Source organism: Phyllobates terribilis, unplaced genomic scaffold (genome assembly GCF_046119375.1).
Source record: "Phyllobates terribilis strain yellow unplaced genomic scaffold, ASM4611937v1 Scaffold_4__5_contigs__length_816908805, whole genome shotgun sequence".
NCBI lineage: Eukaryota > Metazoa > Chordata > Amphibia > Anura > Dendrobatidae > Phyllobates > Phyllobates terribilis.
This window is the reverse complement of record NW_027362764.1, coordinates 786,533,310-786,549,725: the sequence shown is the minus strand read 5'-3', so window position 1 is coordinate 786,549,725 and position 16,416 is coordinate 786,533,310.

Sequence of the window (16,416 nt, the reverse complement as noted above, 5' to 3'; positions counted from 1 at the left end):
AGTGTACTACTGGGTGTAGTGTACTCATGGATGTAGTGTATTCCTGGGTGCAGTGTACTCCTGGGTGTAGTGTACTACTGGGTGTAGTGTACTCCTTGATGTAGTGTACTCCTGGGTGTAGTGTACTCCTTGGTGCAGTGTACTCCTGGATGTAATGTACTCCTGGGTGTAGTGTACTCCTGGGTGTAATGTACTCCTGGATGCAGTGTACTCCTGGGTGTAGTGTACTCATGGATGTAGTGTATTCCTGGGTGCAGTGTACTCCTGGGTGTAGTGTACTACTGGGTGTAGTGTACTCCTTGATGTAGTGTACTCCTTGGTGCAGTGTACTCCTGGATGTAATGTACTCCTGGGTGTAGTGTACTCCTGGGTGTAGTGTACTCCTGGGTGTAGTGTACTCCTGGATGTAGTGTACTCCTGGATGCAGTGTAGTCCTGGGTGCAGTGTAGTCCTGGATGCAGTGTACTCCTGGGTGCAGTGTACTCCTGGATGCAGTGTATTCCTGGGTGCAGTGTACTCCTGGGTGTAGTGTACTACTGGGTGTAGTGTACTCCTGGGTGTAGTGTACTCCTTGGTGCAGTGTACTCCTGGATGTAATGTACTCCTGGGTGTAGTGTACTCCTGGGTGTAGTGTACTCCTGGATGCAGTGTACTCTTGGGTGTAGTGTACTCATGGATGTAGTGTACTCCTGGGTGCAGTGTACTCCTGGGTGTAGTGTACTACTGGGTGTAGTGTACTCCTTGATGTAGTGTACTCCTTGGTGCAGTGTACTCCTGGATGTAATGTACTCCTGGGTGTAGTGTACTCCTGGGTGTAGTGTACTCCTGGATGCTGTGTACTCCTGGATGCTGTGTACTCCTGGGTGCAGTGTACTCCTGGATGCAGTGTAGTCCTGGGTGCAGTGTACTCCTGGATGCAGTGTACTCCTGGGTGCAGTGAACCTTTGGGTGCAGTGTAGTCCTGGATGCAGTGTACTCCTGGGTGCAGTGTACTCCTGGATGCAGTGTATTCCTGGGTGCAGTGTACTCCTGGGTGTAGTGTACTACTGGGTGTAGTGTACTCCTGGGTGTAGTGTACTCCTTGGTGCAGTGTACTCCTGGATGTAATGTACTTCTGGTGTAGTGTACTCCTGGGTGTAGTGTACTCCTGGATGCAGTGTACTCCTGGATGCAGTGTAGTCCTGGGTGCAGTGTACTCCTGGATGCAGTGTAGTCCTGGGTGCAGTGTAGTCCCGGGTGCAATGTACTCCTGGGTGCAGTTTAGTCCTGGGTGCAGTGTACTCCTGGGTGCAGTTTAGTCCTGGGTGCAGTGAACCTTTGGGTGCAGTTTAGTCCTGGGTGCAATGTACTCCTGGGTGCAGTTTAGTCCTGGATGCAGTGTACTCCTGGATGTAGTATACTCCTGGGTGCAGTGTACTCCTGGATGCAGTGTACTCCTGGGTGCAGTGTACTCCTGGGTGCAGTGTACTCCTGGATGCAGTGTACTCCTGGGTGCAGTGAACCTTTGGGTGCAGTGCACTCCTAGGAGCACTGTATTCTTTTCTGAGTACACTGCTTTCTTGCATGCAGTGCATTGCTGGTTGACGTGTGCAATCTTTTAAGGATATTGTCACACATGGAAGATTGGTAGAACAAACTACAACGCAGTGCCAGATCTGTAGCACAACCGATGCCACCAGTGGACCTCAAAGACTTGAAATGGTGCCATCAGTTTTTGGCCAAGATGTCCTTCTTTTTGACAATTCTATTTTTACCCAATAAAGAAAAATAAAAGAAGTAAATAAAATATTATTTTGGTGAAAATAATGAAGATTGTCAATTCCGGGACTCGAGGTGAAACATCAACATGTCACTTTTCTCAAATTCTATCCATCCCCAGAAGTCTGTGTGAAATGTAAAAAAACTATTTATCAGATATCGGGTATCTGCCAGCGGCAAAACATATGGAACTCTGGGATTTTACAGAGACCAGATACAAAACGGCAAGCAATAAGAAAACCTTCTAGAACTGAAGCCTACTACTATCTCTGTGTAATGTGGAGCATCTGGTATAATCAGAAGTGACAGAGCCTCCACCTGGGAACAGCAAGATGTGGTGTCTGACGGGAACACAGATAAAGTTCTCCTCATGGGAAAAAGTATTACAGATTCAAAATGTTCTGATGAATGCAGAGCATAAACAGTTAAACCACTGAGGTGCTGTGTGAACTGCTGAGTTACTGGGAGTGTGGAGTTAGCATTAGTCTGTGTGACCCGTACCCTATGGATGAAATGTTTACAGAGGGTGTTATTTGAGCTCTGGAGTCTGCAGACAGAAGTAGGAAGAAGCCCAGATTGTAGGCTAACAGGTAAAAAGTAACACTTTCCAATTCGTGTGCCACCCTATAAGTCCTAGGTTAGTCAGGGCTACAGCAAGTAAGAGACAGTACAGGAGACAACAAAATTGCTTTTTTATGAAGGAAGTGCTGCTGAAGTGTTTGCCAGCAGTTTGTCACAAGTATGAACAAAATGTCTCAAGTAAGCTAACTTCCCACCTTTCGACAAACCTGTTTCTCTCACAGGTGTGTCAGAGGTGACAGACAGTCGCCCTGCAGTTGGTTGCAGGAGATCTCTACGTTTGGCATTACAGACATCTTCTTAGAGGCTGGCTGTCTCTAGGACCCAGCGGCTACCTCCCTCTGGCTAATTAGCTCATTGGCCTGGGTGTATAAATACCTGCTGTGTGTCTGAGAGGGAGGTGCCGGCGATATTCATTACTACTTGTGAGGCTTTAGCAAGAGCAGTACCTCGTCCTCTCTGGAGCTTGAGGCCATGTGCGCATTTGTTTGGAGTCATCTAAAGCTAAGCAATTCCCCCCTGTTTGTCTACCCTTCTCTATAAAGTTTAGTGGAGATCAACTAGTACTCATCTCCTCCCATCCCTAGCCTTAACCAGGCAAAGTCAAGACGAGGCACACGTGCGGCGATTGGTGAAGAGCCAATATAGGGACGGTAGTTGAGACAGGGTGACGCTAGACTAGACTAGGAGGTCTCCACTCTCCCTTTTCCCTAGTGTCTGGGCTCCCTTTCCCTCTTCCCTCTGTGTTGTACTAAGTCTTTCCCACACCTTGCGTGACAGTTCCTATTAAAGAGACATTGTAATCTTCAATCTCTCTGCCTCTAATATCTATTTATGTAATAGCTATCTCATGGCTATCTATCTATATGTCTGCATATCTATCTTTTTATATGGACCAATGTCCTACGGATCTAGATAAGTTCTACATGTAGGATTGCATCAATACAAATTGTTGCAGAAATGACAGTGAGTGAAGAGTACATCCACCGACGTGGCAAAGAGTGAAGATAAAAAAAGCATAAGGAAGTATATTCCTGACAGTGAGGTTTAGCGCATAGGAAGTATCTGAAACCTAAGTGTGAAGAGAAGTATACCATCAGAGGCAGCCAGATAAAGTGCCTGTGTATCAGGAATTGTGATGCGGTAACTGAGAGAAAAGGCCACAAGTTGCCAGACTGGAGATGCCGTAGAGTATCACTACCAAGATGTGACTGTGATGTAAGGTCGTAACCAGCACCATGGATGAGTCCTGTGCTGCACTGTGAACTAGACAGAGATTGTGCTTGTGTGAAGGAAGTGCAGCTGAAGTGTTTGCCAGCAGAATGTCCAAAGTAGCTTCTTGCAGTAAACCAACTTCCCGCATTTCTTCAAGCCTGTTATCTCTTTAAAAGAGTTTATAATAATCAACCTCTTTGACTCATAGGAATAGCTACTTGAATATTGCTTTTGGCATCTCTTAAGTGAGGAGACCACTCTGTCCAATGAGGGCCAGTGCCTCCATATTATTTAAAGGAGATACACACAGATGGTCGGTTTTCAAGTGACCTCACTATAGTTCTGTGAAGGTGGGGAGTCAGAATGATATCATGGGAGGGAAATTTCCATTATTTGGGGGTTGGGACATCCACTTTTCACAGATCTCATGTGCAACCCCCATTGGCTATAATGTACCACATATAGTTAAACCTTGGTTTAGAGGATATTACTGACTGTTTCCCTTACATCATGTCTTCACCTGAGTTCAGGCTTTTCATCTTACTTAATCAAATTGTCCTGCAATTATCCGAACAATATTCCATCCGGAGAATAGTGCGGAGTAATGGCCGCTCTTGCTTCTTATAATGTAATGTTCCTAATGGGCGACATATCGATGTTTCCTGATATCATTCGTCCTTATTATGGCAGTGAACTAGTTCTCTGCATTAGTATCTTCCTCCAGGGTGTTTTATCTTCCTTTATGGGGTGGATGAGGCTTAGCTGCAGGGGATGTCGAGGCAGCGGCTGTACCCGAGCACTGATGCCGGGGCACAATGGCTCCCATGCCACGTGCATGTTAGTAAGGGCGCTGTCACCAATTGTGCACTGGGGCCCTGGAGTTTGTGGCCATATGTGTAGGAGAATGAGGTTTCTGCAGTGAATTCATCTTTATTGGCCTTTTTAAGTGTGAAACATGTCAACAACCGGAGGGATGAAATCAATGAGCGCTGCGGAGCTCGGAACAGAAAGATCTCATTTTCGGCATTTTTAGTGCTCAGTGAATGCGACGGCGGCGTCCTGGTATAACAGGCTGGGAATTATAATTAGAGAGCGGGGCTTGTTAACTCTTCCTGTACCAGGAGCTTCATGTAGAATACAGCAATAACACATCCAGGCACCACATATTAGAGCACTGCCCTGACACTCCATAATCTGTGGCTGTAAAGTTGTTGCAGAACTACAACTCCCAGCATGCCACTAACTAGCTAGTGTGAACTGTAGTTTTCAGACAGCTAAAGAGCTGAAGGTTGAAGACCACACGTCTTGACCACCAAATACCTGCTACCGTCCCCTACAGGCTACTCAAAAGTAGGTCTGCATGTATAGGGAACACGACAATGAAAGATCTGCTATAGATCAGGAGTGATCATCTCTAAGAGGTGGTCTTGTTATTAGGTGTATATTGAAGCCCACCTGTCTATTCAGCTTACTTTTCATAATAAGCTGTCGTGAATATTTCTTGCCATTATATGACTTGTATCCAGCATTTTCCACCACTTTCCCCCCTTCTGCAGGCTCTGATTTTCAGCTGTCTCTGAGCTACTGGGAAGAGACTAGCCCCTATAATGTCTTCTATACTCAGCACACACAGACATGATGGATTCCTGCTGTCCTGTCTAGCACATTCTCAGAAGCAGCAGCTGCATGGAGGAGATTATACAGCAGTACTGAGTAGTGTAGCTGTGAATATAGCATTGAGGGAGATAAAACCATTACTATAAAAGCACTGGAGTTGACTGTGTGTGTCTCTGCCTCTCCCACTGTGTGCCCCCTCCTCCTGCTTCCTCTACCTTCTCCTTAGACTTCATTAAGCACCTGTAATCTGATGCCTCATTGAGATGACAGTCTTTCTTGTCTTGAGCAGGACTGATTTTGGCAGCAGTACTGTACATTGTAGTTGTGAATCCATCTTTAGAAATATAAAACACTTAATAGAAAGCAGCATCATGGAGGATGTTATACATGAGCACTGTATTTGTGAATCCAGCCTTGGTATGAGATAATAACACTTAGTAGTAAACAGCAGCATGAAGAACATCATATAACAGTACTGTGGGTGCAATGGGCCCAGCAGAGTTGATGTGCAGATTAGAGGTGTTGTGATGAACGAGCTTGGAGAATCAATAGCACACGCTACGAGCGCACACACATGTAGTGTCCAGAAAAAGATTCCGCTTTAATGAAATGTAGGTGGGGTTTATATACCCCCTGTCACAAAGGGCTTTATGCCAAGAAGCAAGCAACTGTTTTGTGGGACTCAGAGATAGATGTGTCTACGTGTCGGGTTCGATCCAGTTTCTCAGAGACTTTGAAGGTGTAGGGTGGTTTCTACGTAGAAGCACTACGTGATAGATTTAGAACATAAAATTGGGACTGAGAAGACAAAATGGATCCAGATTTCCCACAATTCCCTCCTTTTGTGATTCTAGAAGACCAGAAATGTTCCTATGGCCGTATTTCAGGGGCTAATCCATCCTGCTAGACTTATTAACTCTTCACCGGATACCGGACATCAGATCACGACGGGCTTCTTAGAACTCGCAACATTCTTTCTTCCATCAGGAAGGGTCTTCTCGAAAAATTCAGCCTTTAACTTATGATAGTTCTAAATGTATTTTTCTTTTATAAGAATAAAATATACAAAAAAAAATCACTTTAAACAGGTTACATTTGTTACCAACTAGAAAAGGGACCTCTTGTGAATTACCGAAGAATTGGTACACAAAATTTAACTTTAGCAGTGTAGCTGTGAATCCAGCACTGGTATAAAACAATTTCTAAAAATCAGTAGCAGCATGGAGGACATTATATAACAATATTGAGCATTGTGGTTGTTCACCCAGCTCTGGGGTGAGATAAAAGACTTACTAGAAAACAGAAGCGTGAAGGACATTGTACTTCAGTAATGAGCAGTGTATTTGTTAATCCAGCACTAGAGCGAGATGAAACACTTGCTAGAAAGCAACATCATGGAGGACATTATGCAGGATTATGTCAGGAAGAACACAAATTTAAGTCAGGGAGAAACACTGCGCCGCTTCCAATCGTCAGGACAATTACGCAATTGACAGACGAGTGATGGAAGAGGCTGCGGCTGTTTTCACTATAAGGCCGGTTATTGGGGAACTCACTGTGAGCATATAGTATATACTCCTCCGATTCCAACGCATGGCACAGGTAGCATATGGCTTCAGAGGTGCGGTATACAGAGCAAGAGAGCTATTAAATTTTATATATTTATTCCAAAAAGTAGGTATTTATAAAAAATATACAAAGATTTTACAAAATGGACAAAACAATATGGTATATAAAATTACATAAAATAAAAAGAATAAACAGAAGAAATGTACTAAACCTGATGTTGCAAGATTGGCTCTGGCTTTTATGAAGGGAAGCTCTTCATTTTTGGGGGACAAAGGAAAGATCTACAGTAAACTGCGTCTACAAGGACTGACAAAGATTATAATTTGGCATTTGCTTTTATTAACACAAGTTATGCTCACATACTTCCCTTACAGTGACTTACAATATCACTGGTCTTCAGAAAACCATAGGAAGTGGCTTAGTCTTAGAAAATTATGAGATTCTCAAATTCTACAATATGTTCACACCTGGAGGTCCCAGGCGGGAGATATTACTGTCATGTTTCTTATCATGATTCTACCTTTATATAAATATAAAACATGGCATGGATAGCATCATCCATTTGACAGGACTAACAAAAATTATAATTTGGCATTTGCTTTTATTAACACAAGTTATACCCACATACCTCTCCTCTAGTGACTTAAAACATTGCTGGTCTTCGGAAAACCATAGGATATGGCTCAGTCTTGAAAATTATGAGATTCTAAAATTCTACAATATCTTCACCCCTGGAGGTCCCAGGTGGGAGATATTGGTGTCATTTTTCCTATCATGATTCTACCTTTATATAGATAGGAAACATGGCATGGATAGCATCATCCATCTGTCTGATATTTAATTTGAAGGTGTTATGGTCACATCTCAGTGACGTAAGACAATGTGTTACATTAGCCACTTCATCGCGACTCCGAAAATATGACTTTCATATCTGTCATACCTATGCTGTTCATAAAAAAAACTCAATTCATAATCTCTAACAGGAGGACAAAGGATTTTCAGTAATCTGCTTGCTTTTCTGTCCAAAGCTGATGTGAGGTGATAGCTAGAGGTGATAGCCATAAATCTGTCACCTTAGGCAAGCTGGGGATAGGACTGCATCTGCTATCCATTAGAGGCCCCTCTTTAATTACCTTATTGCAAAGGAGGGGGTTAGAGTGCCTCAGCTGCAGTTAAAGGTTCATGTAAAGTGTAATAGACTGTTAGCCTTGCTTCAATATTCACTTTGATAACTATGAGAGACTGTAAGCTTGCGAGCAGGGCCCTCACTCCTTTCGATATGAGATATGTTTATTCTGTATTGTCTGTATGTGTCCCCCCTAAAATTTGTAAAGTGCTGCGGAATATGTTGGCGCTATAAAAATAAAAACTATTATTATTATTATGGCTCATAGTTTTGCAATTATACCTATAGCAGATTACTTAGCAGTGTATTTGTTAATCCAGCTTTGTTGGGAGATAAAACACTTACTAGAAAGTAGCAATATTATACAACAGCACTAAGCACTGTAGCTGTGAATCCAGCACTGGGGCGAGATAAACACAGGAAAGCAGTTGCATTGTCTGTGCCTCTCTCTCAATAGGCAGATGTAGTCTGATTCCTCAGTGTCCTGGTCGGGCGTCTTATCTTGAGCAGGACGGATTTTAGCTGTTTTTATTCAGAGTGAGTAATGAGTTCAGGAGACGGAGTGAGGGGAAGGAAGAGGCTCATAGGTGGAGTGTCACGGGTGTGTCAGAAGTGACAGTCACCCTGCAGTTGGTTGCAGGGGATCTCTTCCTTTGTCATTACAGACACATTCTCAGAGGCTGTCTCTCTAGAACCCAGCGGCTACCTTCCTCTTGCTAATTAACACCCTGGCCTGGGTGTATAAATACCTGCTGTGTGCTAGAGGGAGGTGCCGGCGAAACTCACATGACCCCTTGTGAAGGCTTGAGGAAGAGTAGTACTTTTTCCTCTCTGGAGCTAAGAGGATGTGTGTTCATCTCTCTGAAGTCGACTAAAACTAAGACATCTTCCCTTGTTCCCACCTTATTGTCTTTGGTTGTCAGTGGGGATTGACTAGTGTTCATCCCCTCCCTTCCCTAGCCAGGGCCAAACGCCAGGGAAAGACAGGGCGAGGTTCCTGTGCGGTGATTGGTGCGGAACCAATATAGGGACGTTAGGGGAGACAGGGTGATATAGGTCAGCCTACAGGGTCTCAACTACCCCCTTTCCCTAGAGTCTGGGCCCCCTTTTCCTCCCTCCTTCGTGTTGCACTTACTTTTTTCTACACCTTGCGTGACATGGAGGAAGAAGCCGATTTCTCTAACAGGATATATTAGACAGTTTCTTATATTTATTTGTACTATTGTTTTATGCAAAGTTTGAGGAAATGACAGCGACTATTTAAGATCTGGGCATCATTGAACTGGGTGCTGCTGCCGTCCAGTGCCAGGATGCCACATTATGTTCCAACGCAGAATGGATCGGGACGCAAAGCATCGCTCCCTGAATATGTGTCGGGAAGGCGGAGGGTCAGTATTCAGGATTCTATCTTTTGAGATTATCCAATATATAATGATCAATTTCTACATTTGCAAACCCTGCGCCCCCTCCTGACTATCAGATGAAAGCTATATCGCGGAAATAGGGTGAAGCTCCCTCCTAACTTTCCTGTGGGGTCCTAGTTCTGGCTCTTTAAGGCTTGTCTGCATTTCTCACCTGTGCAGCGTTCAGAGTCCCGAACTGCAAAGTACAAAAGGCGAGAACGCAAATTTCAATATTTAATGAATACTAATGAGATCGGTGAACCGTGAGGGCGCCGGGGATACGAGTGTACAAAAGCTTAAATTATACCCAGGGAAAAATAAAAAATACAAACAAGCAATATAAACGGCCTTATGGGAGCCGGCAGAGCGGAGGTAGCAGAGCGGAGTGTGGAGTAATGAGCACAGATGAGGTGGCAGGTTCAGATGCAGCCCCATGTAAAAACACTTTGTTTGCACCCAAATTTTTTCAGCGATTTGCAAAAAAAAAAAGCTGTTTGTAAAAAGTAGCCGAGAAATTCAGGATTGATCTGTGACGATTACACACGGGGGGACGGTAATAAGGGGCTTTTTTGTCACTTCCCTGTGCAGACGTTGCTGTTATTTGTGTCAAGTATCTCACGATCTCTTATAAATTTGACGCATCTTAAAGGGCCAGTGACCTTCCCGAAAATCCAGGCCGCGTATGCAGCTTATCACAAAAACAAACTGTGCTTTACTCACCCACTCAGATGGCATACAGACAGCACATGGATGGCACACGGACAGCACACAGACAGCACATGGATGGCACACGGAGAGCACATGGATGGCACACGGACAGCACATGTATGGCACACGGACAGCACACGGATGGCACACAGACAGCACACGGACGGCACATGGATGGCACACGGACAGCACACAGACAGCACACGGACGGCACACGGATGGCACACAGACAGCACACGGACAGCACATGGATGGCACACAGACAGCACACGGATGGCACACGGACAGCACATGGATGGCACACGGACAGCACATGGATGGCACACGGACAGCACATGGATGGCACACGGACGGCACATGGATGGCACATGAACGGCACAAGGATGGCACACGGACAGCACATGGATGGCACACGGACGGCACATGGATGGCACACGGACAGCACATGGTTGGCACACGGACGGCACACGGACAGCACATGGATGGCACACAGACAGCACACGGACAGCACATGGATGGCACACAGACAGCACACGGATGGCACACAGACGGCATATGGACAGTACACGGATGCAACACGGACGGCACACGGACAGCACATGGATGGCACACAGACAGCACACGGATGGCACACAGACAGCACACGGATGGCACACAGACAGCACACGGATGGCACACAGACAGCACACGGATGGCATATGGACAGTACACGGATGCAACACAGACGGCACATGGATGGCACACGGACAGCACATGGATGGCACAATAACAGCACATGGATGGCACACGGACAGCACATGGATGGCACACGGACGGCACATGGATGGCACACAGACAGCACATGGATGGCACATGGATGGCACACAGACAGCACACGGATGGCACACAGACAGCACACGGATGGCACACAGACGGCATATGGACAGTACACGGATGCAACACGGACGGCACACGGACAGCACATGGATAGCACACGGACAGCACATGGATGGCACACGGACAGCACATGGATGGCACACGGACAGCACACGGATGGCACACAGACGGCACACGGATGGCATATGGACAGTACACGGATGCAACACAGACGGCACATGGACAGCACATGGATGGCACAATAACAGCACATGGATGGCACACGGACAGCACATGGATGGCACACGGACAGCACATGGATGGCACACGGACAGCACATGGATGTCATACAGACAGCACATGGATGGCATACAGACAGCACATGGATGGCACACAGACAGTACACGTATGCAACACGGACGGCACACGGATGACATACGGACAGCACATGGATGGCACACGGACGGCACATGGATGGCACACGGACGGCACATGGATGACACACGGACAGCACATGGATGGCACACAGACAGCACATGGATGGCACACGGACGGCACATGGACAGCACATGGATGTCATACAGACAGCACATGGATGGCATACAGACAGCACATGGATGGCACACAGACAGTACACGTATGCAACACGGACGGCACACGGATGACATACGGACAGCACATGGATGGCACACGGACGGCACATGGATGACACACGGACAGCACATGGATGGCACACAGACAGCACATGGATGGCACACGAGCATCACATGGGTGGCACACGGACGGCACATGGATAGCACACGGATGGCACACGAGCGGCACATGGAAGGCACACAGACAGCACACGGATGGCACACAGACGGCATATGGACAGTACACGGATGCAACACGGACGGCACACGGACAGCACATGGATAGCACACGGACAGCACATGGATGGCACACGGATGGCACACAGATGGCATATGGACAGTACACGGATGCAACGCAGACGGCACATGGATGGCACAATAACAGCACATGGATGGCACACGGACAGCACATGGATGGCACACGGACAGCACATGGATGGCACACGGACAGCACATGGATGTCATACAGACAGCACATGGATGGCATACAGACAGCACATGGATGGCACACAGACAGTACACGTATGCAACACGGACGGCACACGGATGACATACGGACAGCACATGGATGGCACACGGACGGCACATGGATGACACACGGACAGCACATGGATGGCACACGGACAGCACATGGATGGCACACAGACAGCACATGGATGGCACACGAGCATCACATGGGTGGCACACGGACGGCACATGGATAGCACACGGATGGCACACGAGCGGCACATGGAAAGCACACAGACAGCATATGGATGGCACACGAGCAGCACATGGATGGCACATGGATGGCATACGGATGGCACGTGGACGGCACACGAGTAGCACATGAATGGCACATGAGCATCACATGGATGGCACACGGACGACACACGAGCAGCACATGGATGGCACACGGACGGCACATGGACAGCACACAAGCAGCACATGGGTGGCACACGGACGGCACATAGATGGCACACAGACAGCACATGGACGGCATGTAGACAGCATATGGATGGCATTCAAGTGCAGTCTGATTCTTTCATGGACCCATAGACTTGCACTGAGTCTGATCAGTCTGTCTGCAAAACTACATGGACATGTGAAAGCCCCATAGACTATAATAGGTCCGAGTGCTGCACATGAAAACCGACGTGTGAATGATGTGTTACAGAATTTAAGGGGTCGTCCACTACTTTTATGATAGGTCAATGTCTGATCGGCCGGGGTCTGACACCAGGCACCCCCCTAATCAGCTGTTCTCAGTGTCGGCCGGAAATACTCAGATGCGGAGCTCTACTTGTATTGGCTGGGGCTTGTTACCGCACATCTGCCTCCTATTCTATTCAATAGTAGGCAAATGTGCAGTACCATGCCGCGGCCACTACAGGTAGACGGAGCAGTTCTGCAAGTACTTCCTGCCGCCGCCGCCGAGGACAGCTGATCGGCGGAGGTGCCGGACCGATCAGACACTGATGACCTATTCTAAAAATAGGGCAACAATGTAAAAGAAGTGGATGACCCCTTTAATAAAGCATTTAAAAACCTTAAAAATGTCAAAAAATATAAAGATTTAAACCCCCCTCCCCCTTTTCTCCAAACGTAAATGTCAAAATAGAAACATATTCATCTCGTACAACCAACATTGAAACAAAAATGAATAAACGGATCGGTAGCGTGGATCTTTCTGGTCGCTGCACTTCTCTTAATAATGTGATAAAAAGTGATAAAAACATTGTATCAGCCCAAAAATGGCAAACTCCATTCAGTCCATTATAAGGTAAAGTGAACGGAGTCATTCAGAAGCACAACTCGTCCTGCAAGGCACAAGCGGTGACCAGGCAGCCAGCGGAAGAATGAAGAACGCATGACTACGGGAAGAAGAAAATGAAGGGGTTAATGACGAAAAAGGGAAGAAGAAGAAATGAAGGGGTTAATGATGAAAACGGGAAGAAAAAATTAAGGGGTTAATGATGACTGCGGGGCAGATGATGGCAGTGTGACGAGCGCCGGGGCAAAGTAATGGAGAATTTTGCACAAAATGTCACTTTTTCTGATTGTTCAGAACAGCAGTAATGTGAAGGGATCTGTTGTTCTTTAACTCTTTAAGGACACGGCTAATTTTCGTTTTTTCCTTCCCCCGTCGCCGTAAAACGGCTCGATTTTAGCAGGACGAGTTTTATGTTTGAACTTTACTATAATACACCGCGGATCTCTGGGATTCTGCCCCGCTCACTGTGCGGCCGCTCCACCATGGATCTCTAGGTTTTCTGTCCCACTCACTGTGTGCCCACTCCACCGCGGATCTCTGGGATTCTGTCCCGCTCACTGTGCGGCCACTCCACCGCGGATCTCCGGGATTCTGCCCCGCTCACTGTGCGGCCACTCCACCGCGGATCTCTGGGATTCTGTCCCGCTCACTGTGCGGCCACTCCACCGCGGATCTCTGGGATTCTGTCCCGCTCACTGTGCGGCCACTCCACTGCGGATCTCTGGGATTCTGTCCCGCTCACTGTGCGGCCACTCCACCGCGGATCTCTGGGATTCTGTCCCGCTCACTGTGCGGCCACTCCACCGCGGATCTCCGGGATTCTGCCCCGCTCACTGTGCGGCCGCTCCACCGCAGATCTCTGGGATTCTGCCCCGCTCACTGTGCGGCCTCTCCACCGCAGATCTCTGGGATTCTGCCCCGCTCACTGTGCGGCCGCTCCACCGCGGATCTCTGGGTTTCTGCCCCTCTCACTGTGCGGCCGCTCCACCGCAGATCTCTGGGATTCTGCCCCGCTCACTGTGCAGCCGCTCCACCGCGGATCTCTGCCCCTCTCACTGCGCAGCCGCTTCGCCGCGGATCTCTGGGATTCTGCCCCGCTCACTGTGCGGCCACTCCACCGCGGATCTCTGGTTTTCTGCCCCGCTCACTGTGCGGCCGCTCAGCCGCGGATCTCTGGGATTCTGTCCCGCTCACTGTGCGGCCGCTCAGCCATGGATCTCTGGTTTTCTGCCCCGCTCACTGTGTGCCCGCTCCGCCACGGATCTCTGGGATTCTGCCCCGCTCACTGCCCGCTCCGCCGCGGATATCTGGGATTCTGCCCCGCTCACTGTGCAGCCGCTCCGCCGCGGATCTCTGGGATTCTGTCCCGCTCACTGTGCGGCCACTCCACCGCGGATCTCTGGTTTTCTGCCCCGCTCACTGTGCGGCCGCTCCACCGCAGATCTCTGGAATTCTGCCCCGCTCACTGTGGGGCCGCTCCACCGCGGATCTCTGGGATTCTGCCTCGCTCACTGTGCGGCCGCTCAGCCGCGGATCTCTGGTTTTCTGCCCCGCTCACTGTGCGGCCGCTCAGCCGCGGATCTCTGGGATTCTGCCCCGCTCACTGTGCGGCCGCTCCTCCGCGGATCTCTGGGATTCTGCCCCGCTCACTGTGCGGCCGCTCCTCCGCGGATCCCTGGTTTTCTGCCTCGCTCACTGTGCGGCCGCTCCTCCGCGGATCCCAGGGATTCGGCCCCGCTCAATGTGCGGCCGCTCCTCCGCGGATCTCTGGGATTCTGCCCCGCTCACTGTGCGGCCACTCCACCGCGGATCTCCGGGATTCTGCCCCGCTCACTGTGCGGCCGCTCCACCGCAGATCTCTGGAATTCTGCCCCGCTCACTGTGCGGCCTCTCCACCGCAGATCTCTGGGATTCTGCCCCGCTCACTGTGCGGCCGCTCCACCGCGGATCTCTGGGTTTCTGCCCCTCTCACTGTGCGGCCGCTCCACCGCAGATCTCTGGGATTCTGCCCCGCTCACTGTGCAGCCGCTCCACCGCGGATCTCTGCCCCTCTCACTGCGCAGCCGCTTCGCCGCGGATCTCTGGGATTCTGCCCCGCTCACTGTGCGGCCACTCCACCGCGGATCTCTGGTTTTCTGCCCCGCTCACTGTGCGGCCGCTCAGCCGCGGATCTCTGGGATTCTGTCCCGCTCACTGTGCGGCCGCTCAGCCATGGATCTCTGGTTTTCTGCCCCGCTCACTGTGCGGCCGCTCAGCCACGGATCTCTGGTTTTCTGCCCCGCTCACTGTGTGCCCGCTCCGCCACGGATCTCTGGGATTCTGCCCAGCTCACTGCCCGCTCCGCCGCGGATATCTGGGATTCTGCCCCGCTCACTGTGCAGCCGCTCCGCCGCGGATCTCTGGGATTCTGTCCCGCTCACTGTGCGGCCACTCCACCGCGGATCTCTGGTTTTCTGCCCCGCTCACTGTGCGGCCGCTCCACCGCAGATCTCTGGGATTCTGCCCCGCTCACTGTGGGGCCGCTCCACCGCGGATCTCTGGGATTCTGCCTCGCTCACTGTGCGGCCGCTCAGCCGCGGATCTCTGGTTTTCTGCCCCGCTCACTGTGCGGCCGCTCAGCCGCGGATCTCTGGGATTCTGCCCCGCTCACTGTGCGGCCGCTCCTCCGCGGATCTCTGGGATTCTGCCCCGCTCACTGTGCGGCCGCTCCTCCGCGGATCCCTGGTTTTCTGCCTCGCTCACTGTGCGGCCGCTCCTCCGCGGATCCCAGGGATTCGGCCCCGCTCAATGTGCGGCCGCTCCTCCGCGGATCTCTGGGATTCTGCCCCGCTCACTGTGCGGCCACTCCACCGCGGATCTCCGGGATTCTGCCCCGCTCACTGTGCGGCCGCTCCACCGCAGATCTCTGGGATTCTGCCCCGCTCACTGTGGGGCCGCTCCACCGCGGATCTCTGGGATTCTGCCTCGCTCACTGTGCGGCCGCTCAGCCGCGGATCTCTGGTTTTCTGCCCCGCTCACTGTGCGGCCGCTCAGCCGCGGATCTCTGGGATTCTGCCCCGCTCACTGTGCGGCCGCTCCTCCGCGGATCTCTGGGATTCTGCCCCGCTCACTGTGCGGCCGCTCCTCCGCGGATCCCTGGTTTTCTGCCTCGCTCACTGTGCGGCCGCTCCTCCGCGGATCCCAGGGATTCGGCCCCGCTCA